A 26,527-nucleotide genomic window follows, 5' to 3' on the forward strand; every position below is an offset into this window, starting at 1 on the left:
ATTCTGTAGCAAATTCAATAGAAAGACCATATGTTTTGTGTTTTGGATCAACCAAAATCACAAATACAGTAGGCAGGGGATGGTGCATTGTGTACAACTCTGCCAAATTATTGTATGCAGGGGCTTGTGCATTTTCTAATCTCTATTAAAGACATTTCTACACAGATTCTTAGTTTCAAAGTGACTATGAGACTCTGGTTTTCACTGTGTTCATTTGCATTCTATTTGCAGTATTTAGTAACGTGTGAATTAAAGTAATGTTTTTCTTTTTTTATCATAGAAGCACTTACTGAGTTGATGGTGTTATTAAGTAATAATGCTGCCTCTGCTGAGTCCTGACTTTCTAGCCCATGCCACTTCTCTAAAGAAGCCTTGGACTTCTCTGCCCCATGGTTCTGAGAGTCAGGAGCTATAGGAGTGTACTTGGTGCTCAGTTTGGACCCGAAAGTAAGGTAGCCCCAAAACACCAAAGGTTGAAGAAAAAAAGAAATAAAGCAATTGACACAATTGGAGCCCAGTAACCCCCAATTGCCCTGTATCCCTAAACAGGTGGCCACGTAATCTCTGATTAAGCTCCCTTTTAAATTCACTTATTTCTTTGTGCCTGATTTGACACAAACAAGAAGTCAATGTCTGCATGATTTTTGTGTTTTTGTGCTTGTCCTAGTCTTGACTGAGGTGCAGTTACAAGTGTGTTATTATGGTAGTTTATTTAATGTAAAGTGAAGTTTTGCACCTCAGAACTTCAATGGAGTCCTCAAGCACACTCTAAGGGACAGTCATAATATAAAATTGCTTTGTTATTGCTACACTGGAGCCGCAAAAGGTACTATAAGTATCTCCAGTGGTGGCTGCTATTTAATGGCGGTGGAGGGGTGGCGGGTTGCAGGGGGAGAGGGGGAAGGAAATGAAAAATAAATTAAACAATTACTTACCTGTGTGCTGCCTCCGCTCCTATTAGCCCGCTTCCAGGACTCCAGGGCAGGGAGCAAGCACCCAGGCTTCCAGGCTCCCCTAGTGTGGCTCAATGATTAGAGCGGCAGACCCTGATGCAGAGGTCTAGCCCGGGACCAGGGTTCAATTCCCCGCCTCGGTGGGTCTTGGGCTCAAAAATTCCACGGACCTGATAATTCTCGCCTCGGTGCCATTCCAATCATGGAGTCCCACTCTGCAACTCTGGGCAATAGCTTGCTTAATCTCCACAACGGCCCCCACAACGCTAAGGATGCCTGGCCTCCACCTTGGGGGTGCCCAGGAGTGGACGCCTCACAGGGAAAGCCAGGATGGGTTCCACAGTGGTATTCGTACAAGCGCCTTGAGACCCTTGCGGGTGAGTAGTGCGCTATACAAGTATCAATTTACATTTTTATAATGCTGCAATGTAGTGTTCTAATTGGTCTGAGCGCTGTAGTTCGGCGCTCAGATGGGAACAGGGAGCCTGGGCATGTTCTCCACCCAGGCTGTGATACAGCCTGGGTGGAGAACATGCAAAGTGCGCATGGCGGTTTGGCCGGCTCGAGGCGGCCAGCCAAACCGTCATGTGCACTTAAGGGAGTGCGAACCACTCCTCCTCCAGCTCCTCTGTGAGAGCCCAGCCCCACTCCGTCCTGACCCAGCTGAGCAACAACGGAAAATTCAAATAATAACAATGAGTTATTATCATATAATTTTTTCCTTTTTAACCTGCTCAGTGGGGCAACACTCTTCTACCTTAGTGGAGGAGCCGCCCCTGAGTATCTCCCTATCCTTATTTCAACTCAGTCAGTGGTGTTGTTTTAGTTAAAAGAGAAGGTCTCAGATCCCTGCCTTGAGCGCCTCGCATTCTCTCGCTGTCAGAAAATGGAGTGTGTGGCTGTAGATCGTCCAGCTTGATTCACCTTTAATGCTCTGTAACCGCATTGTTATTCCAGGTACACTGTTTACATGTTTCTTCACATGCTTTTTCTGGAATGTTAGTCTACCTTCAATCCCTGTCTCGATCACATCTACATCTGCCTTCCAGTTCATGACCAGTGTGAAGTATGTTCAACCGTGGCTGTAAGCCTTCCTTAGGCATGGGATTGGATAGAAAGTCTCAAACTAAATCTGCACAGCTCAAACCAAATGTTTTGCTCTTGGGCCCAGTAATCTTTTATCTTCCACCTTCTGCAACATTCTTTGGTCAGCTCTCACCCACTGAGTCTTCAGAGATGCTAGGCTAAATACTGCTTGCAGCAGGAACTACACTAAATGTCAATTGGACACAGTGGTCGAAGTGGGGGAAAAAAAGTAGGGGAACTGTGGGCAGAGAATCAGAGGGCAGGAATAACCCAAGGATTGGATCAGTGGGCGGAGCCAGAGGTGTGGCTAGAATGCGCAAACATCCCAATGTTTAGTATTTGTTTGACATTTCACGGCCCAGTTTAATCAACCAATGGATACACATGATTATTTAAGGATTTAATGAGTTATTGGCATTACAATATACTCACAAAGTGGGATATGCTTCTAATCACAGACTGTCCTAAATACGACAAAAAGTGGAAGCACAAGCCATTTGTCGCCGAGCCATGGAGTTTGTCATCAGCACTTCTCCCTTTTTCCACAACAGCAGTTCAAACATGAATGGCAAATATCCTAGTTTGCAAAGGTTTTGTATAGAATTATGGCTCTGCTATATTTGCCTCATAATGCAAGATCTGCTGCATGATCTGACCATTTAAACTAATAAATTGTTTGTAGCTCAAATGCATCAAAAGTTAATAAAAAATGTGACTCATGTTGCTGCAGAGTGGAAGGCCTATTACAAAGGTTGACTGATCACCTTTCTCACTGCTGCATTTGTATGTTACACTGGTACTACTAAGGCAAAATCTTTCCAGAGACTGTTAGCGTGTACACATATCAAAATAATAAAATATCAGAAAATATACTGCATTACGCTGCAGCCTTTTTTTAATGTATAATTTAGTCAACACTGCAGCATAATTATGTCCTCCTTTGCTGCATAATTAATTCCAGTGGCTAAACAGCAGGCACTACATGTTAAAAGTGCTTGTGAATGAAGCAGAGAGACTGTGAAGTTTGCAAACTTAGTTTGGTGTGCTTGCAAATCCTGCATTGCCAATCCCTGGTGAGTTGCAGCTACTACTGCTGAAACCAGGCCAATAGAGGTACCTATCAGTGAGGCAGACTGGTCTCAAGGGCAGGGCTGGCCTTAGCACTGGAGGTGCCCTGTGCATTAATGTTTGTTAGTACCCCCCAATGACCACCTCTGCCATGGATTCCCTCACTACCACCCTTCAACAGTGCCCCTCAAGTCTCCATAACCACACTCTCTCTCAGATGCATTTAATTTGATTTACAGTGCCTCTCATACCATTGTAGGGTGTCAGAGCACTTTACATCACAGACATTACACAGAGATATTCAAATCTCTGTATAGAAGATGTTACATATGACTAAGGACTACAAGGTGTAGGAGTCACATGACAACCATACTAGTAGGCCGTATAGTTTAATAGTGATTGGTGTGGAGAAACACAAGCTCAGATTTTAAAATGTAATACCATGGTTGGGGGATCTCTTTAATAATCAGAATTGATTTCTGTCCAAAAGAACACTTTTTACAAAATTAGGATAATCTGAGACCAGGGGAAAAAAACAAAACACTCTGATTTATACCTTGCAGTTTGTATGCAGCTTTTAGATGACAGTTAATAGCTCGCTGTTCTTTGTTAGGATTTTAACTTATAAACTGCAAGTAACAAAATGATTTCTCTGACAAAAGCAGTAGCCCACTGACCTATTTACATCATGTGCACTTTGTGATCTGCATGGTACATGTTCTTTGCAACAGGTACATTAACCCTCTGAGCTACCTTTCCATGAGTCAAAACTTCCACTAGACAAAATTCCGATCTCTCTCTAGGAAGAACATTAATCACCAGAGTCATCATGACATTTTTATTGTTGCCGAATATTGCTGGAGGCCAGGAAGAAGGCAGCAAACACTTTTAAAACCATAATATACTTGATGCCTCCACCTAAAGTCAGCACCCGGTGTGGTCACACCGGTTGCACCACCCTAGAGCTTCTCAAGGGTCCTGTGACCTCAGTGACAGGATCACTGTTGTTCTAGGGTGTGCTGTTTCATAGGCATGCCCGCAAGACTGGAGGTGAAATTCAGTATGGATAGTGGTGGACAAGCCTTGAAGGTTAACCTACACTTGTCATGCTAGGGTCCACCTGCTGGTGCTACGACACCTGGGCTACTATGGTCTTGCGAAGCCTTCTAGGGTCTAGCATGGGATTGTGCTCTCTCAGGAGAGTGGTCTGGTGGACTGGTTATTAAGGCTGAGCCTGGTTACCCAGTTCCAAATTCAACAGCTCTGGCCATAGTGGCACATCCTCTCCCCCACTGAACACCATAATGCCCCACTGAGAAAAAGTCACACTGCCTTCAACTACAACCCAATCGTTGCCGGCTATAAACACCTGGATGCGGCTCAATTTATATTACGCACTAGACAAGAGCAATATGTGGCCTACAAAAAAAAGTAACAAAATCCTGGAAAAAGCAAACACTCATAGGGAATGCAAAATTTAGCAAACCATGTGAAATGTAAGTAGGAACAAGGTTACCTTAATGCTTTTACACTCAGTATTCAGAAATCAGTGAGTGCTTTTGCCTGAAATGTTAAGGACACAACTACAGGGCCCTGAATGGACCCATTTAGATGTCCATTGCTTATATCCTTACAAAACGTAAGCAGTATGGTAAAAAGACCACATCCCTGGACGCAGAGCTGCAGTACACATTTTTTTTCCAGTCCACACTTTGCAGTACCTCCAGGATTGGTGCACTAGTTGCAAGTCCAGGGAAAACAAAGACAAGAAAACAAAAATAGCGCTTCACTGGCAAACTCTGTAAAAGTGGCACTAATGTGTTTGGGTGTGAATGAAACCAGTCTGACCAGTTTGCTACCACTCTGTCTTACTTTATTTAGTTATTTATTTATTTTTCATATTTTAACCTTTTATTCCCGATGCTGCACTTTGAATTTAAAATGTCAGAAAAATACGACATTTCCAGCAAAATTGTTTTTTGGATCCATTTCACAGGGGAGCAAATAAAAGAAAGGAGAGCAAAAGAGTGAGAACCCCGTCTTGAAGTGATGGTTTTCAGTAAGAGAAGAACTGATAGATAGAAAGAGAGGGAAGAAGGAAAGAGTGGGGGGGGGGGGCCGCTGAAGCAGCAGAGCAGATGTGGACACTGTCTTTGTCTTCTCTGGGCAAGAAGGAAAAGACAGAGTCCTGTTACTTCTCTGCGCCCCGCCCGTCACGAACGCCAGGAACGCCGAGCTTTATCCATAAATTTCTTGCGTCCTGAGACGCATTTTCAAAATAAAAAAGTAGGGGAACGGAATCTTTAGAATTAAAGAAGTAGGGGCACGCCGTGCCCTGCCGATCCCGCCCACTTCGACCACTGATTGGACACACCTAACCCGTACATAATATGCAATTATAAGGGTTATCTCCAGAGGAGGGGCGTAGGCATCAACATGCTATGTAATAGAGTAGGCCATTCTTTACAGTGTATTAACTATAATCATGAAGTTGTTTATAAGAATGTTCTGCTTAACCAACTCAGACCAATAGTGCCCTACATCCTTCCCAGATTGCATGCAGTTGTAGTCAACATTCTGATTATCACCAAGCTGGACTTTGCTATCACCTTACACACCAAGCTTGAATTACTAGTTGACTAATTCTAGAATAGCCAAAATATGTCTAATTGACATCTTCTTATTTTTTTTTAAAGGATTAGCCATTTTCCCTTTCTTGAAGGGTCTCCACTGACTCCCGAAATATCCTCTCACTCATCTGGTAGCCTTTTTCAGCTCACCGCATATACTTCCGGTATACTCTTGATCACCTTCAGCAAAACCTAAAATCCTACCTCCAAACCTCACCTCTATTCAGACCAAATCAACATCTCTCCCTTATCTAAAACGGAAACGCGGTTAGAGATGATTAATGCTGGAAAGTCCACGGTGCGAATCGCAGCATAAACAGACAATGAAAGCCTTTAATTCTTGTGGAAAAAATTGTAATTGATAAAATGTAACGAAATGTGAAATTGCATTTTCGGGTTGTGTCAGACATATCAAACTTGACCAAGTAACAAAAAAACTCTTAATCTCAAGTATTCAATGAAACAAAATATACATCAATGCACAAAAAATCCTTAATCTTTTAATTGACTGAACTCCCTTTGTGCCAAGGTCTTGCTGGAGCTGATGTTCATACTTTCAGATGAGTGTCACATCTATTGCTTAAGTAAAACAAAAAACACACATAGATTCTGAGGAAGGTCCCAGGCTTTCCTTTTCTGTAGGATGTCCGCCTAGGTTTCTCATCTCATCACTTCTCCTGAAGCCAGGACTGCTTTTTTTTCTCAGTATCCACACATTGTCTGCCTCGGCTGCCACAGCCTTCCCTCTGACTTCCCAACTAATCAGCTGTTTCAACTTTCATTCCATAAGCTTTATGTCTAAATGTAATTAAATGAACATTAAGTTCCTTTTTTTACTACCGCAGCCGAAAGTTCTGATACAGCTGTAATAAGTGTGAAGTGAATTTTGAACGGCATTTATGCCTCTTCAGGGCTGCTAAATGCTTGATTTACATAACTAGTTAAAATGATATTGGAGCAGCATATTGATTTAATCCCATCTTCGAAAACTGTTAATTAATAATGATAATAAATGTGTCAGCTCTTTATTATCTGCTTGGAATTGTCAATGACGGCTATATTAATGCCAATTCAGTAAAAGACCTCTGCTGGCTATTGTTGGCAAAGCGTTTGATGGTCTGAGTAACCCTGCGACCAGGATTTATAAAATATGCTGCTACTCCGATTTTAAAGGAATAATATTTCCTAACCAACCTGCTTTGCTCACCACTTGCATATTAATTCATAACGCGGTGGTTTCTACGGGCAGGAATTCCTGCAGTGAGAGAGAGGGGGTGAGTGCAGTATCCGCTCCAACTCCATTACTTAACCGCAATGTAGTTCTTGGTATAGGTTATATAGAAACAGCTAGAGAGTAAGGAAAACGTTAACTTGTCCTTTTCCCTGCGTAGCATATGAATAAACAAAATGGACAAGTCCTTTATTGAGCTTTTCAGGTCAACGGTCCTGGCCAGAACCTTCCAAAGAAAGGAGCGCAAACAACTGAAAGTAGTTTTAGGAAACCCCTCACCCACCTACCGAATAGGTGGCATGCTTCATCATGGGGGCCCAGCTGGATAACCTAGTGCAATCCAGCTGTGCTTCAACGCCTGAGTTACAGCGGAGCAAGTTGTTTGTGTAAGAAAAGTGAAGTGCTATGTGAAGTGCAGTTATGGTCTAAAAATGCCTCTATGAATAACCCTTGTAAAAGTTTTAATAAAAGGGTCCTAGGACATAGGTAAAAAACATCGTCGGGATCTGCATGAGGTTTTATATGTACCTCTGTATCCCTTCAAAGATTTAGGTCTACTAGTTTCAGCCTTTACGTTAGTTCAAGGGGCTTTCGTCAGGACCAAAATGAAGTGTGTGACCAAAACGAGAGACTAATGGTCACATTAGTGATAGTATCAGCACACACCCTAAAGTGCGCTGTGAGTGCAGTGGATTTTTGTTACTTACAAATCCTCTGTTTGGAGTACTTAAACTCTGAGTGTACTATGCCTCATGGATCCGATCGGTCTCTGCTGTTCCCCATGCTGACCGTTTGTCAGGGGAAAAGAAGTCGATATGATCTACGCAGATGATCGGGTTCCGCTGGTTGGCTGGTATAGGAACACACTTCATAGCAGGACCAGCCCCAGTTTATAGAGGGTCAGACAAAAAAAATATTTTGTCATATAGGTGATCCACCTCCATTAGCAGCACTGGTATTCTTTAGATTATTGGTAGAATTTGTCACCACCTTGAGGTAATCTACGGTGGTGCATGAATGCAGCTGTCTGTAATGGCGCACCCGTAGCATCAGCCCTGGTAGTACAGCTTAAATATTATAAACTTTAATATTGCATGCTCTGTGGCAGTGTATTAGAGTGAGTAGATTGCAGAATTGAACAAAAGTTATCAAGGTTTGATTGTTGTAGTAGCACTAACTAACATAAAAGGTTTCCTTGATGTGGTAGGAATGTTCCCAGGATGCATGCTATACCGAGCATTGACAAAGCCAGTAGGTCTGACTATATATATCCATATAACGTAAAAGGAAAAATGCTCCTATCTAAAGTTTTTAAGCTTATATTTTCAAAAAAAAGGTCATGAATCATGTCGCCCAAAGCTAAATTAAAAAAGGATGAAATTGAAGAGCCTGCTAGCTTTAGCACTGAAGTTGACTACTTTTAAGATGGGTGTGCACATGTAAAATGCAGACACTCACAGCCAGGAGAGCTAACTGCTTGAGTGAGCTGACCCACTACTTCATGTTGTATGTTTTGGTGGGAGGAAGCAAAATTAGAATGTTACTTGCAGAGCTGCCAATTCAAACGGCACCGCGGTGCAGCACATGATATTGCCTCCTTTCTCAAGATAACCTGGTGAGGAGCTGATATGACATGGTGGCAGACAACATGAGATGGAAACCCCTGCAAAGAGCATTTCCAACTCATATTATGTGGAGGCTGACTACAGGCGATGTCCACGGGGGATTTGCAACCTCCCCAGGATATCAGCAGCATCCTGGGAAGCTTAGGTTTGTTTATTTAGGGTGGTTAGAGTGGCTCAAGCGCAGTGCCCTGCACATAGCCCCACCCCCTCAATGGTCTCATCCCCTCAGAAGTACTCTCATGGCTGGGGAGGTAATGAGCTCCAGGTCCAGGTCCCTCACCAGACATCGCCTCCTCTTGGTTCCCTCCTCTCAAGCGTGAGTTTGTATTGGAGGTTGGCAGGTCTGCACTTGAAGTGACCCATGAGAGAAGACGGCTGACCAAAAGCTCCTCTATCTTCATATTTATTATTCTTAATAAACTTTTTGCTAGACATGAGACTCATGACGTGGCTAAAGCTCTCTCTTGGCGAGACTTAAAATTAATGTGAAAACACTGAATAAGGCGTAAGAGTAAGCTGACTAAAGTGTAAAGATAAACTGATAAAGCAGTACAGCTCTGGACACTGTGAGCCACATAGAAGAATTCTATGACAGCAGAACCAAAAGAACAGCTAATATTTTGCTATAGTATTGAACATGGGAAAAATGTATTCCATAGCCAATAAAACTGTGGGCTCATAAATTGTCACCAATCATTTCTCTACCTCTCGCTGACCTCTTAGGTCCTGGACTTCAAATTTCGCATCAGCCATCTCAGTTTAAGGAGTAATACAATGCAGGTATGAGAATTTCAGTTCTGCATCTTCAGTCCCACTAACTGAACAGCTTCATTTGCAGCTTGCCTGCGGTTTTAACATTTTGTTCATTTGAAGGGCTGATAGTGCGAGTCAGGAAAAATATATTTACCAACTAGTCTTCTTGTCCATTGAACTAATATGCAGTTGTAACATGGTCCCTGGTTCTAGGTGGGCACAGGTGACTTATGTAAAAATTAGTGTATCGCATGGTACTGCTAAGAGGTACGGTGTGAAGTACGTGAAAGGGTGACATAAGGTGGATTTTAAAAAAATATTTTTTTTTAGATATCTCGCTCAGGACCAACCATTTTAAGATACAATTATCAGTTAGTCTATCAGAAATGGCAATTTTAGAAAGCCTGGGTGCCTGAAATGTTCATTGCTTGGAGGCATTCGTTTTTTATTTTGTCCTTCAATGTATCGGCTAAAAGGTCATGACACAAGACTGTACATGGTACTTGGACTCTATTGTCATTGCTGGACATTCTACCAGCCTCACTTTCCATAGAATTTATACTATCGCCACTGGCAACATATTCTCGTTAGTACACAAAACATGTCAAACATCATGCAGAGGTACTGCCTTCAAATGGACTCTTACACCTCAAGCAGAAAATAACCTTGTGTGTACCACTTAAAAATGAATAGTGTATTTCTGTGTCCAAGGGATTTGTTGAAATTGTAAAGTGGATCTGTGAGACATGATTGAAGAAGATAAGCTCAAAGATAAAAAATAATACTTTCTCTAATAGATTACATAATTCCATCCATCTTTTTGGTCGAATCATTCAGCCAGTCATGAATGTCAGTAACCAGGAGGTCGTGTTTTATAAACATTTGTCATTAGAACCATGTCGTCACCACCTGCCTTAGACTCAGGAGAGCAAATTGGATGACACCAGAACTGATCACCCTCAATCACAAAAACAAGATATCTGCAAACAAACTAGAACAATTAAGCAAACCAGAGGATAAACTAAAGCTGCAATAGCATTTATGAAATTACAAAGTCAGACTGAAAAAAGCGAAAAGGTTCCACTACACCAAATGGATCTAAAGGCTGAACAGTCCTAAAAAAGAGAACTACTTAACCTAATTTCTGAATTCCTGATCCTGAAATGCTCATGATCAAAAACAACGCACAAACAATTGCTATATGACTTCCTAGCTTATCACTTCATATCTAGATCAAGAAACTTCTACATGACTGTAGCGTCTGTAGCGCTACCAAGGATCACCTAAAAGAATTAACAAAATATTGTGATGCTTCCAGATCCCCAACCGACCATTGCCTGCTGCATTTTTTAAGGAAGCCCTTAACAGTAGTGCTGCTACATACCTGGCCAGGACTATCATCAACCATTGTTGAATTTTGGCGATTTCCCAGTAGACCTCAAAACAGCTCACATCAGCCAATTCTAAAATGAGAGCTGGCAAGATAAGAGGTCTGTGATTGGCTGGTAGAATTTTAGCTTTACCAATGCATGTATTGTAATGTTTTTTGTGAAACTTAATTTTAGGGGAGCTGCTGAGCCCTCTTTAGTATTAAAAAAAAGTATTCTTGGCCTCGAAACGCACTGTGTAGTCCCCAGCGCTGAAGTGCACTCCCTTGTGTTCAACTGTTCTTCTTGTAAAGAGCAGAATTCTGTCACTCACAGTGAAGTTAGTCAGTGGCTGAAGGGTGCTGACTCACTTCTGAGGCATTTTTAGATTGCTCTAGAACACAAAGTTTAGTTTTGTGGAGTCCTCGACACTAAAGTCAGTGTGCCAGCCCGAAGCAGAAAACCAGTTTGACTGCAACCACCTTACATCCCACTGAGCGAAATTGAGTGAGATACGTTTCAGGTAATGATAAATCCTATGAGACTTTACAGGGATAGTTAGAAGAAATCTAAACCCTCTTTGACACACTCAAAAATACTGAGTAACAGGAAATTTATTTGAAGAATGTACTTAAAAATCAATGCCGTATTCAAAAGTGCACACAATATGAATTGTCACCGAAATAAAAACAAATTAAATGGCAGCGTCAAGGAATAATTCCAAACAAGCTAGCGAAGGCTGACCGTCTCCTTCTGCCGTAGGCTTCAATTAAAATGGGTGATACGATTCTGCAGGGCCTGTCTTGTCACCTTGCGTGAAGGTTCCTCTATCCCCCTCTATCTATGTTTGTGCGCAGCTTTTATAACATTATTTGACTGTTGCTGAAACTCTCAGCATAGACCATTAGCAGAGAGTGGGCTGATGCCCTTTTAATAATTTCTTGTTCTGCGAGACTATGTTCTTTTGAATTATAACAAATGAGACAGATAGTTATCAACCTTCTAGGAACTCAACAGAAATCAATAACGTGACGTGAAAAGAAACGTCAGCTTAAGTACTGCAAATATGGCCAAGCAAACATGATTATCACATTGCACAAATAAAAATAGAAACGAACTGTCCATCCTATATTAATCATAGGTATTCATTCTTGATTGACTAACAAATGTCACTCAACAAGGGGAATTCCTAGAAAAGTCATTATATTCATTACACCCCTGTAATATTAATGAAAGTATACCCAATGAATATATGTGTTGATAAATGTGAAGCTATACGTGTAATGATACATGAAGGAAGCTAGGCAATTATAATCATTTTCTGATTATTGAGACTGGGTGGAAAATAATATATCGGAGAAAAGTAAACATTAACAAACTGTACTTTTGTGAGTTTTTTTGTAATGTGATTTCCAAAAAAAGAATGAAGATTTACTTGCCCATCGTGATAAAGTTTTGTCACTGTTACTTTCTCTCAGATGTCGGAGTTGACATGAATCTTCCAAAGAATGCGGATGTTGAAGCCGCAGATGGTACAGGAACCATTGATGATGATGACGAGGCTGTAATAGCTTGTAGAACAGCACCAGCTGAGCTTGACTGTATCGGTCTTACTGATGCTATTTAAGACTGGATGCAAACTTGTTGTAGCACAGCATCGATGGCAGTCACGGATGCAAACATTGTTTGCGGTCTGCCAAAGCCAGTGACTGGATAGGAGTTGCCGGTGTTGACGGCTCAGCACATCCAGCATACTTCAAGTTTGCAAAATGCATTGCAGTGCAGAATGACTGGTGCAATCCAATTTGGTGGAATCACTTATCTCATGTTATCTGATGGTGGTTATTCCAAAGGGCTATTGCAATACTTTCATGATGCCTGTATTTAATATCTAGAAGTTCTACACCTTCCCTGACAGTTCTACTCTGTCATAGTAGACGCTGTGTGTTCCTAGAATGTTGATGTTCAGGTGGGGTGGTGGTTGGAGCAGTTACTGCTGGACTTTGTGGGGAATGAACCTGCCAGCTTTGTGGCCTCCTAATAAGCTCTTCAACTTACCTTGTCTCTGGCGTAATTACTACAACATTGATGGCGATGAGTTAGCTACACAGCAGAACTCTCAGCATGGATTTTGCACAAAATGTTCTTGATTTCTTTTCTCCAAACGCTGTAAGCTTTCAAGTGTGATCAACCTGCACTCGATGAAACCCTGCCTGCCTCCCAGTCTTTGGTTCACAGTTTCGTTGCTGCTCAGGAGCGCCATACGAATTTGGGGATTGATGTTTCTGGCCACTTGTGCTAAAACATGCCCTGGACCCTCAATCAGCTGACAGGTCACCCACCTCCATAGGCCTGTTCAGGAAACCCAGACTTCTTAACATAGCATTCAACCGCTAAAGGCCTGCTGGTACAAATGTCAACTAGTAGATGTGAACACTAATGCCCTTCCAGTCACTCTCCTTGATAGGGAGTCAAGCAGGTACATTTAGCAAGCATATGTTTATGCTCAGCTAGCCTTGTCTTGAGATTGGTTAACACAATCTGTTTACTAGGTCGCTGCACCCATGCACTGTGTGACATTTTAGGTGAGATCTTACCTGCGGTTCCAGAAGATTTACAGGCTGCCTTAGTCCAAACCACTCAAGATGGTCCGGATGTGGCCAACAGATTTTCTGGTAGGGCTATGGGAACCATTTTGGTGCTTCTATGCCACGCCTGGATGAGGTCCACTTGCTTCTCCGAAGATGTTATGCATCTTGACAAATAATGCTTTTGCTTGGCCTTGAGTTTTTTAAGGAGAGCACAGCCACAGCATGCTCTTTGGACCTTCCAGCTGCAGTCAGGCAATCCTCTATCCATTTCACTATTGGGGTTTGGTGTATAAACAACATCAGGCTCCACCACCCGCATAGCAGGCCTCCAAGTTATTTTGAGGTCGGTGTGATGAGCCCAACAGACAATGACCTAGCCACCATGTGCAGCACTCGTCCCAATATTCCACCCCACTGGCCACAACCTCCAAGCCCCTTTAGTGCACCTTTATCGGTGTAAAGCCATCCGGTAGGAGGCAGGATCAGCTACTTCCCGCACAGGTAGAAAAACCTCTGACAAACGAGTCCTGCAGATTGCCCAACGGGGCTAAACCCTGCCAATCCTTTTCGACCCATGCACCTGCTACCTACATCAGATCACTTCTCAGAGGACCATATGTTTTATGCAGGAGGTGCCGGCTTCTATGGTCAAAGCAGCCTAAGAGAGGGTATCAGCCTCAGAAGTAGGAGCTGGGTGCTATGCACATGACCTGTTTGTACTGAAGGACAGGGGCCTCGTCTTATACTAGATCTCCACACTCAAGGCCTTCCTGCAAAAGGACAAATTCAAAATGTTCACCCTGGCCCAGGTTCTCTCTGTCGTGAATCCCAGAGACTTCTTGGACCTGCAGGACATTTATTTTCCTATCCCCATCTTACAGGCCCACATACGCTATCTACAATCCAAGGTAGACCACAAGCCCAATCATTTTGCCCTTTAGGTGTTCACCAGGATGATGACAGGGGTCGCTGCCCCTCTTTGGAGCTTGGGATACAAGACTTCCCCAACCTCGATGACTGGTTGTTGAGGGGAGGCTTATAACAGTTAGTCATGGAGCACCTTCAGATGACTGCAAACCTCTTGGCGTCATCCAGGTTCTTAATCAACCTGCCCAAGTAACACCTGACTCCTTCGCAGAGGCTCCCCTTTATCTGAACTAACGCCATGTGGTACTGCAGCATGCAGGGAGGGGTGGGGTCCTCGGTCCGAAGCCAAGAAAGTCTATACCTATAGGGCTATCTGAGTTGTTAGGGGGATTTGCTGGTGGTTAAAGAGTTTTAAACACCAGAGCGAGCAAAACTAGCCTACAGTGCCTAGTGCATCACGAATGGCAGTTACACCGGAAGGTGGTACAAGGCCTCTTCCAATAATGGGAGGAACCATAACTCGATCTTTTTGCCACCAACGCACAAAGTCAGCACTTTTGTGCTGTGGGATTCCTGAGACGGCTGTCACTCAGAGACATATTCTGTCTAGAGTGGCGCACAGAACTCCTGTATGCCTTCCCACTGCTACTTATCACGAGTTCTGAAAGAAGAGCAGGAACAACCGACCCAAGTAATTCTAGTGGCTCTGGAGGGTTTGGAATGTGTGGTACCCAGACCATCTTGTTATGAGTGTCTGTACTCTGATCAGACTGACACTTCAGCAGGACCTCATGTTACAGCAACAGGACAGGGTTCTGCACCTGAGCATGCACATCCTGAACCTCTTTGATCGAAGATTGCGCAACAACAGTTGATCCCCTTTGATCTTCATCAAGGCTGGTTTTATGGCAGTGCACCCTGTTCAGCTGCACCTGGTGCTGAGCTAAGACCGCGAGTTGGAGAGTGGGCTGTATTTCGAAATGACCTATGGGCTTAAAAGCACCTGCTGCAGAGTTTTCTTGTAAGTCCAGGATTTTTCAGGCAACAATAAAAATGTCACAATAACTCTGGTCGTTAATGTTTCCAGCTGGAGAAAGATCTGACTTTTGTCTAGTGGCAGTTTTGACTCATAAAGTAGGACAGAGGGTAAAATGCCTGATGCAAAGAACGTCTGCCGTGTAGTTCACACAACTGTATTTTATGTGGCTAGCTCTATGGGTTACTGCTTTTGTCACAGAGATTCTTTTGTCACTAGCAGTTCATAATTTGCAATCCTAATATAGCATAGTGGCCTATGCACTGCCATCTCATCAAAGAGCTGCTTGTAAACTACATGGTATAGGTTAAAACTGTTTTTCCCCAGTCTTTACTAAAAAGTAATAATTTGGGTGGAAATACATTTTTATTAGTAAAGCCAACCCCAACCTCTGTAATGTTTTAAATCCTGAGTTTGTGTTTCTCCAGACCAAACACTCTTAAAATATACTGCCTACTAGAATATATGAAATGTGATTCTAACACCTTGTTAATACTCATTGTCTCAGGTACGATTTCCTATAGACTGATTTACACATGCATGATTCTTTGTCTCTGTATAATGTGTGTGATGTTTAAGTACTCGGACACCCTACACTGGTATGAGCAGAGCTATAAACGAAATGAAATGCATGTGAGAGAGGAGTTATGGAGAGATGAGGGGCACGGCTGGAGGGTGGGAGGGAGGTAATCAGTTGAGGAGGTTATTTGGGGTTGTCAATAAAGATTGTCGTGCCGCATGTCATCACTGCTAAAGATGGCCCTTATCTTCCTCCCAAGGTTGTTGATGTCTTTTTATTTCCAGGCAGCCACCAACGATATCTGTGTGCATGGACCTGAGACAGATTTGTGGCTTGGCACAGTATCTGCTAGTTGGACCTGTTGCATAGAAAACTCTTGGATTTGCTGTTGTTTTCCTTGTTTTTGCCCCTGTAAAGGCTTGTTCTGGGTACAGTTGAAGGTTACCTGTCAACCCATTCGGCATTTTTACATTTGCCGGACCAACTGCCAATGTTCAAATCACCAGTTGTGATGCGTTTCTCAAATGTTTTGCAGCATATGTATCCACCTAAACCTTTTGTTATGCCACAGTGGAACTTAAATCTTGTTCTCACATTTCTAATGCATACCTTTAAACCACTGCACAGTTGTCCATTGGGCCTACGCACTCTAAAAATGGTCTTCCTAGTTGTGATAATACCCACACACTGGGTGAGTGAATTTCAAGCCCTTTGGGCCAGCCTCCTAATGCCACCTTTTTTCAAGACAAACTGGTATTGAGGAGTCGAGTTGCATCCTACCTAAGGTGGTAACGCCATTTCATGTTGGACAAGCCACCACCCTCCCGACCTCCTTTGCTCCACCTCAGCTCTCGAAAGCGGAAGTGAGTCTCCATAGTTTGGGTCTCAAGACAGCACTCAGTTTTTACATGAATCAAACAAAATAACAACGGGTGAAGGATCAGCTCTTTGTAGGGTTTTCTGGGATGAAGAAAGGCAAGGTGGTGCAGTAAAAGCCCATCTCTCAATGGAGAACCATTAAGATCTGCTACACAATGGCTAAGGACTCTCTTCATCAGGGCCAAGGCTTCTACCACTATGCTGGCATGTAGAGTGCCTGTCCGGGATATTTGTCAGGCACCTACATGGGCATCAGTGCAAATGTTCACAAAGCACTACTACCTCGAAAGTCAGGTCCATCAAGATGGGAATTTTGCTCTCTCTGTCTTATGCTCTCTCTGTCCTGCAGGGCGTTTTGCTCTGGGATGTTCCACATACCCACCACCTTGGGGATACTGCTTTTGTATCTATTCATGAGGTGAGGAAACTGTGAATAGAAGTATACATCAGAAGAACAAGTTACCTACCTTTGGTTATGTTCTTTCTAGTGAATATCCTAATCTAATGGCAGGTTCCTCACCGCCTTCCAACATCTCAATTCTGTGATGTGGTCTCTTTCATTAAAAAGATGCCAATACAGGAATCAGCACACTGGTTTGTTCAATTTGCTGATAAACTCCACATCTGAGGACAAGGAAGGGGTCATGAAAGAAACTGACAGTGCGCAGAGGTGGTGCTTATATGGGACTCCATTCGTTTCTTCTGAAGCAGAACCGTGTTGATGTGAAGTTGCACTGTGCTGCCTACTGGCTCTCGGGAGCACCGCTTTTAAATCTGGATCCAGTTTGGTGCCCTCGGTAATTCAGAAGGTGAGCGATTTGCGGTTAGATAGTCGCCACCAGAAAGAGCATTACCAAAGGGAAGTTAACTTGTTCAAGAGGGACGTGGAGAGTGAACAGGATAGGGAGGATGGCAGAGGTTTGGAGGGTGGCAGAGATGTTATTGAGTCAGGGTTCCTGATGATAACATTAACTAGTATAGTGGCAATGATTGTTTGGGTGGGACTGTACTATCATTTTTCCCCTGCCCTATGTCATATTTTTGTATTTACTGAATTTTGCATTCTCGCTGAGATAAGTAGACCCAAGCGCTCCCTCTGGAGCCTCCCTAATGTGGCACTTTACAGTATGGTACAGTATGTTGTAATATATGTAGTATAAATGTGCGGCCATATTAGCTCAAGAAAAGTATTGTATTCTATCATATTAAACAGCTCTTTTGGAGTAAAGCACGGACCGGCCCTCTTTCCTGGCAAGTTTCATCTAATTGCACCCAGCATTCTATGCTGTAGAGGACAGCAAAATATGTGATCTAGAATGAGAAACACAGCCTTTTTGTTTCCCATTCAACTTTACGTTTTCTGTATGGATCTGCACGAAACGATGCGTGTTGACTCTTGGCTACTTGCAACAAGTTACCTGTGGGTTTCTTCAAACGGTCCAACAACACACACAAAGAAGTAGGAGCAAACAATGTCCCGCTCCAAGGGCATGCGGCAAATTTAACATGTTTGAAAAACTGCCCTCACCCACAAAATTGTGGCTTGCTTCGTCATTGGGCTGCTAAACAACACCCCTGCGCCGACCAACGCCTGGGGTGGAGCAGTAGGGTGGGGGAAAAACATAAAGAAGAGCATGGATCAAGCAAAGAATATTATATGTGTAGATAGTAGACTCTAAGACTGCCTCAGGAATATCCACTTCCCTGTTTTATTCCCGGATTCCCTGGCCAGGATTAAAACTTAATGGAGGATGGTGGCGATCTTGGAGTGTGTGATTGTTTGCTCCTACTTCTTTGTGTGTGTAGTTGGATATTTATAGTGGAGGTCGAAGTAGGAGTTCTTCCTCTTCCACCTTTAGTGAGTGGGATTCGATTCTTCAAACGGTGCCAGACCTCTCTGCCAAACAGTAAATGCCATTTCAAAGGAAAGCGAGACTTAACCATTGCAAGAGCGTGTTTATGTGAAATACATATGTTCTTGGCAGAAAGGCTGATAAGTTGGTCTTATGCTGTAGTGAAGCGCTTGGCGAATTGTGGGGGTGGGGAGCAGGGCACACTCTTTGGAAAACATGTTGATCTGGTTACAGTATGGCATCTGTGGCCCAGGATTCATAGTAGGGTGGTGCAGAACGGGTACATTAGCCTGTAAACACCAATTAATGTACTATGTACGAACAGCTCACATGGCACAAACAAGAAAAAAAAGTGTCAGCCTGCTCTACAGAGAATACCTGGGCTGATGTGCTCCTAATGAGCAGTCCTCGTTACAGCGGCCGAGGTGTGGGCCTGCTCCAGCGTTACTTCACGTGTTTAATAAACTGTTATTAAATTGAGTTAATTAGACGATGATTATGCACTGTTATTCCAGATGTCGCCAGTTGTTTTTGCATTGCTCCTCCCCATACAATTTTAAATCGTGCTCATAATTGTCCATGTTGTGCAGTGCCAGGTAAGAACCGGCTTATTACCGCGTAGGCACCCTCAAACCTCGAGTTAAAATCGCCATTCTGCAACCTACAATAAGGTTTCTAATATTGACAATGGTTGGATTATTCTTGACCTCCTTAGACTTTGAATCAATGTGACATGGGTGTCAGCTAAGAATAAAATAGATGGATAGCTGTTTCTTTGTCAGTACTTTTTCGCAGACCAATTCACTGCAGAACACCTCTTTCTGGTAGTTTACAACAGTTTTGAGTTCTCGGTAACAATTTGTGGAAGTGTTTGGCCCCACTTAGAGGATTTTGTGTATTTTACTACAAATCTGAGGGTCAGATTTTTAAGGACCACTTGCGAAAATGTAACGAGAAGGCTGTAGGAATTTTCTATCGAAAGTATTAGTTTTGTAACCTAAAATACATGTTTGATATGTTTGTGGGGAGATCTGCATAGAGCCATGGTGATTTACTGTGCATTTGTCTTAATTTTTTGAAGAAAACACCACTTTCCGCCCATTGCTAACCTTTTGTTTCAAATATCCTCAAAAAGTAATTTTTTGGCACCAGAATGTTGACTAACCCATCTTTAAATCATGGAAACATCAATGCCCTGCTAGCATCACTGGATAGGAGATCGTGTCTTGGGGAAATTAAAGTGTCTCAACTCAATCCTTTACTTTAAGAAGCATGAACTTAACAAATGTGCTTTACAACCAACATACATAAGTGTGTGTGTGCATATATATGTAATACACACACTAAAAAAATCCTAAGGTTAAAGTGATGTTACATTTTAAAATATATGTTGAAATGTGACGTTTTAAACAAAAACAAACACTGAAATTCACCAGTTATAGTTAAATCAAGTAATTATTACTTGTGCACTTGCCATACTCAGTGATGTCATTAATGATGTCTTCACAGATGTCATTACCGATGTTATCAGTGATTCCAAAGAGCATGTTATAAGTGAGGTCATAAGTCCTGCATGGCAAACCCCCTGTAGGCGGTCGTATGGCGTGGGGTTGGCTGCAGTGTCTAGCCTGCAGCCAGGACTTGCATTTAACCCCACTGTGGGTGGCTGAACTCACACCGTGCATGGCCTTCTGCAGATACTAAAGCAGTACCGTTCAAGGTGGTGGGTCTGTGGAATTGTTCAGAACAAAATGTCCTCCACAACAGATTAGCTGAGATGCCTCTTTTTCCTCTTGGACATCTCAGTATTGTGAGACTGGAGCGGTCCCACAGTGTCAAGTGATCTGATGGGCCAGCTGCAATCCAGAGATACTGCTGCCACCATTACAGGACACGGAGACTGTCCCTGTATCCTGAAACTAAATATTTTATGTAGCCTTGTGTCAACTCAGACAAACTTGCACTATAATGCAAGGGTCTCTGCATTATGGTGAAGATCGTTTTGTGCACAAAAACTATCCTTTAAGGCTAGTCCATCTATGTATGTGTACTGTAGAATGCAGCACAAATGCAAAGAGAAAATAACGGAGAGAAATTAAGATAATTCTCTTTGTTATTCCAGCCCCCGTAAGGTGGATGATTTTGGTACAAATTCATCTCATCTCTACAAATAATTGTAGATATGGATATGCATCAAAGTCCATTAGTAGAGCATGGAAATGGCCATACATTTCACAAGCAACACCCCCCAGATGCAAAGTAAAGCAAGGCAGCACATTGCACTACATTGAATTACTCATGCTAATGAACCTACACAAATAATGGATTATGTTTGTCTATAAATACCAACCTGAATTTTGTGTCAGGTCTGCAATAAAAGTAACAGAAACCTGAAGCAAAATCTTTTTCAATCTGATAGAAATCTATTGTTATAGTTGTTTGGGTTTTAATTACACATATAACAATAAACAATTTTTTTCTGTAGCAGACTATTATGATACACTAACATAAAGAGACACAAATGACAAACAACATTAAATGTTTCTATCTTTTGACCAGAAAAGGCGTTTTTCAAAGGAGCCTTTTTTAAAAAGATTTATACGCTTTTTACATCTTGTTTTTATTTTTGAATTTATTTGTAAGGTTCACTTGGTAATCGAAAATAGGGCAGGTGAACTTGGAGAAAGAAAAAAAAAACAGAAAAGCCTACTTCCTTTTGGGACACTTGTATTCAGACACTAACTTGTCCCTCAACAATGTGCTTTTCTCTTCAGCGTACACAATCTTGCTGCTCCACCTGCAGTAATTCACCATCTGTTCTTATGCGGGAATTATGTCTGACTGCCCGTGCAGCACTTTCAGTGGTAACTAAATCTCCTGCTCCTCTGGGGTTCCTGATGTTGAGTGGGATGTCTCCCGGGCATCTCTTTCCACTTCAGCTGTGGCAAGCCATTTGGGGTGCACGGACTACATATCCTTCTTCATACCGGAACTACAGTGCAAGTATTTTTTTGAAGTCCCTTGTGAGAACTACTTTTTGCAGATGTTTCATTTAACATGTTTTGAGGAAACCTTATTCTCTCCTGCAGGTATGTTAAAGAATTGGTATAGCAAGGACTCCTTGTTGGTTTTTTGAGTCTGTGGTTCCTGCTTCTCCATATCTATCTCCATCTCATAACCGGAAGCTATGGTTGACCCATCCAAAAAAAGAAAAAAATGCATAAAATGGTACAAGGCATAGCACAAGATGTGACTTCATCAAAGTGCTAATCCCAAATAAGGTTAGAAGGTTTCAGACTTCCAGTAAATGTAGTAATACAGTAATTTGAACCAATCACATGTGTTTGTGTGTGCCAAAGCTCCCGCAGTACTCCTGCGGGACCGCAAAACTGAAACATGAGGCAGTTTCACAAAAATAACTCAAAGGATCCTCGTTAAATTGACTTAATCAGAAAAGTTCTAGGCCCGAACTTAAGAAACAAAAAAACCTCTTTTATACTGAAAACTTTTTTTTTAAAGAACAGGAAGAAAAACCCACATAGAACTCCCGCTGGACCTTCCTATTGGATCAGTTAGAACTGTCTGACCTGTGGAAAGTAAAAATAAAAAATCCAATTTATAACTGGCAATAAATTGAAAAATGAAAGCATACTACTGAAAATTCAAATTGAAAAACAGACAATAACGTAGACGTTATACCTATCATCCTAACATTATTTTGCCTTACGTTAAAAAAAAGGTAAGAAATGCACTGAAAAAAACCAAAATGTTAACATGACATTGTATGTAAGTATAGAAAACAGGCATTAAATGACATTAAAAAACATAGAAAACAACTGAAAAAAGAGTTGTTCAAATTTCAGTCACAATGTAACCTTTTAAACCCAAACAACCACTGAAATTCGCCTGTTATAGTTCAGCAAGCTAACTATAACTTCCTCCCCCAATACACTGCTTATAACCTCACATATTACATCACTCATGACATTGAATTAATCGTAATCAAAACAACCTTATCTCTTTTAGGATCCTACAATATTCATTATAATGCAAGTCATCCTCACACAGATTATGATATGAGGGATTCATGTACCAAGTGAAACGAAAAATGCTCAATCTAAACATGCAAAAAATCAACCCAAACTATTCCCAGACATATAAAAAAGTTAATTGGAAGTCACTTGCATACATACCCACAGAGGAGTTTATCATCCATTTAATATATTTATGTATGTGGTATCTACCAAAGAACAGAGTACAGCACAGACAAACAATAAAAGATTCTGAAGACCAGGTCAACGCTATGAGTCATAGAACCTGCTACTTCCCAGTATGAGCAGGGTGTTCATCATCTGCATTCAATCCATGTGGGGATTTGTAGTTGAGGGAGAGGATGTATTTTGACTCAAGTATTCGTACATTTCTATTTCCTCCTTTGCGATTCAGTTTAACCCTGTCAATACCAAAAAAGGAAAGTTTATCATGATCTTGATTATGATCTGCTTGCCAGTTAGTATCCACTGGGTACGACACATCCAGTGCTCAATCTGAGCCAGTAGTTGCCACTGAGAACCACCAGTAGGTATTCTTCCTCATCACACATTTTCCCCAGTGTAGGAGAGGGAAACACAGACAAACTTAAAGAAAGAGGAAGAGAAAAACGGAAAACCCTGCATGAAAGGAGAAGGCAGGAAGCTGCAAAACTGCGATAAAGGGGCAGAGTTTCTGGTAGATGATTAAAGAGACCAGAGGTGGTTTCCAGGCTATGTAGACTTGGTGTTTGCCGCACTGACATTTAACAATGCGGGCAGCAGTATTCTAAGCAGTTCTTTGGGCACTGGCACGCATTATTTTACTAATTGAGTACTGGACCCGTCTCCCCTGTGAATTGGCTTTAGATGTTTGAGCATGCGCTTCATAATTGAGAAAATTGTTCGGACCAGAAATTCTAACCCACATGGGCATTCAAGCACAGAGACCAGTAATCAAGTGTGCATGTGATCACGTTCTTGATCTTCCAGTCTAAACTGGAGGGCAATGAATACAACATTCTCTTTTTGCTGTTTATACAGGCTTTAATTTTCCACAGCAAAAAACCCTTTCTGTTCCCCTAACCAATTTGTGTCAATCTGGGATGTGAAGTGTCTATGGAATAAGATATATCTTAATGATTGTGGTTTTCTGTAAGTGATCGCTTTATTTATTTATTTATTTGAAAAGTTTTATATAGCGCTGGCTAGACCCGGAGGTATCAGAGTGCTTTACATGAGGACAAGCATCGTTTCATAGTATAGTTACAAGTTACATCGTTGCAAGATGCACAGTTTCAGAGCATAGATACCAGTTGCTGGAGTGCAGTTGCATGCGTTAAAAACGAATACTAAGGGAAAAAGCAGGCAAGAGGAGAGATTCTGGGGAGAGAGGATAGGAGCAGGAGAGGAAGACCAAGAATGAAAGAGGGAAAGAGGTGGCGGAGGGAGAAGGAAACTTAACCGGAAGACGGAAAAACAGTGCCCAACGTCCGGTGTGCTGTGATCCCAGTGCAAAAGGTGTCGTTCCCACACCTCCACTGTGTGTGGCTCCCTATAGGCTGTGGAATCTCTCAGAGGGGTCACTGAGACTCCAGGGCATAAATACTGGATCCCTCCCCAACAAGGGGAAAAGGAGTGCTTTGGCAAGGGGCGCCATTCCCACACTGTGTGTGAACTCCCTTGATGCTGTGGACGCTCTCAGAGGGGTCTCTGAGACTCCAGGGAATAAATGCTGGATCCCTCCCCAACAAGGGGAGAAGGAGCACTTTGGTAAAGGGCACATGGCTAACAATAGTTACAAGATACACAGTTTCAGAGCATAGTGACCAGTTACTGGGGCGCAGTTGCATGCGTTAAGAATGAGGCAAGGGGAGAGATTCAGGTGAGGGAGCATAGGACCCGGGGAGGAAGACAAAGAATGGAAGAGGGAATGTTTGAAAAGTTTTAAATAGCGCTGGCTAGACCCGAAGGTATCAGAGCACTTTACATGAGATAGGACATTGCATCAGAACATTGTTACATAGTTACATCAGTTACTTATTAACGCTTACACCTGTCTTATGGGGGGTGGAAAGGTAAAGGGGAAAGGCGAACAGGGGTAAGGAATGCAAATAGTAAACACAACGGGGAGGCGAGGAGAACAATGTCCGATGTCCGGTTGGGTAGGTGCCGGCTAAGGGGTGAACCAGAGTCAAACTCCTCTTTAGCTGCAAGAGACAGCTCCACCGGGCATCAACCAAGGTTGCTCGGGCACCGCAGAAAATAAAGACAAGTTTTGGTTACCGCCCAGGAGGCATTGTCAAAAGTTCCATCAAAAGTATCGGTTAAGGTGTTGGTGGGGTAAATGTTTGAACTGGTGATCTCGTTAGGGTTCATTGCCTTGGGATTGGTGGTTTTGTTACCGTAACTCAGTTGCAGGTCGTCCTCATTAAGGTCAGGCAGCAATGGAGATAAGGACATCGAGCAACAACTGTACTGATGGTGATGAACGCAGAAGATTAGTGGTGGAGACATGGAGCAACCAGGAACATCACTGGTGCATGAGGAGCAGTTATGGTCTGATGCGCTTTCCTTATTGCTTCACCGCTCTACGTAGCTTGCGTGCAGGTGTCCCCCCTACTCAACGTTTGTGGCTGCACGAGGTCTGTGGTGCTCAGCGCCATGAGCTGCCTTTGATTGTGTTCTGCCCCAGTGCTCTTACTTAGTGCTGTCTTCTGTCTTGTGTGTTAGAATGCTCATGTGTCTGGGTTTCTTCCCTGAGCTGGGGCAACGCGTGTCTCATCAGCACGTGTTCTGCCCATGCGCATTCAGCTTATTTTGGTTCTCTCTTGTGCAGCCAGGCGTGAACTCTTCCCTTCACACTGTGCCCTCAGCACCACTTCTGTTAACAGTATTAGGGGTTCACTGTAATTGATATTTAAAGTGAACTTGATCAGAGCATGCTCTCTATAGCCACACCGCGCCTCTCGGTTCAATCACTCCAGCCTTCTGCATGGGACCGCATATGTGGCCGTAGCCCGCCGTCGTACCTGTTGTGCTTGCAGTCCCCTATTCGGTCAGGGTCCCTGTGATCTCGCCGGTGGGATACCAGCTGCGGATGTCAGCTGAGAAGCGGTGTCCTTCATTCCACCTCTCCGGCTACAGCTGCTCACTACAGTTCTAAGCTGCGCTGCAATATGCGTACAGCACCGGTATATTTGTCCTATCCGTCATGTTTGCCTCGGGCATCCCGTATCGATGACAAGTTCACTCACTGTAGCTGCTCTGCTCCGGATCTCGGGGCCAAATTCTTAATGCCGGGCTGTCTGTGGTGCCATGCTTTGCTTATTTGATACAATTTAGCACTGTGGGTGCCAGGATTCTGCTTCATTGGCGGTCAGGTTGACTGAGCTCTACTTCATTGCGGCCATCTTGGAGTCAGGCAAGCTCCGCACATCAGGTCCCGAAGATTACAAGGGCCGATATAAGGGAAAAAACATCGAGTTAATACAGCCATTTACAGCTCAAACACAGCTGCTGGTATTCCGGTCTCAGAAAATTCGTTTTTGTATGGGCTTAGTTTTGAAAAAATAGCCTTTTAGTGCTGCGGTGCTCGGAGTCTTCACAGAGCTGCAGCTGCGAGCGGCCATTTCGGCCGTTGACTCCTGCTCCCAATGCATACCGCTTTATAAGCGGTAACAGATTTGCCTATGACTGGGTCATCTCTAATTACACTCCAATACTGAGACATGATTTGGATTATGAATAGTGATTCCGTATTGTATGCTATCATCCTGACAATGAGAATTGGTTCATGTTTCCTATATGCAAGGAGTTTCTCTCGATTTTGCTTAAGACTCACCCAGGGTAACCTCTTGCAATAAATCTGTTAATTATCCTGTTCTCTACGTCAGGTATTGGGTTTTGGTGTTACAATTGTGTTTAACACTCAATAATTCCCCATATAGTATACTCCATCTCAATTTGTCTGGGTGTTGACTTCTGGCATGCAAGACACCTGTTGTAGGTTTACGGTACAGGCTAGTATCAACTTTACT

The 26,527-nt window shown here is 42.8% G+C and overlaps 1 long non-coding RNA gene across 1 annotated transcript; it reads right to left on the minus strand.

The window, feature by feature from the left end:
* Nucleotides 1-21,071: 21,071 nt before the first annotated feature.
* On the minus strand, nucleotides 21,072-26,119 carry LOC146867860 (uncharacterized). Its single transcript, XR_014966154.1, has 2 exons — nucleotides 25,520-26,119; nucleotides 21,072-22,046 (listed from the first exon to the last, which is right to left on the minus strand). It is a non-coding gene; the product is annotated as an uncharacterized LOC146867860 (long non-coding RNA).
* Between the last annotated feature and the right edge of the window lie 408 nt (nucleotides 26,120-26,527).

Source organism: Triturus cristatus, chromosome 1_2, assembly GCF_964204655.1.
Source record: "Triturus cristatus chromosome 1_2, aTriCri1.1, whole genome shotgun sequence".
NCBI lineage: Eukaryota > Metazoa > Chordata > Amphibia > Caudata > Salamandridae > Triturus > Triturus cristatus.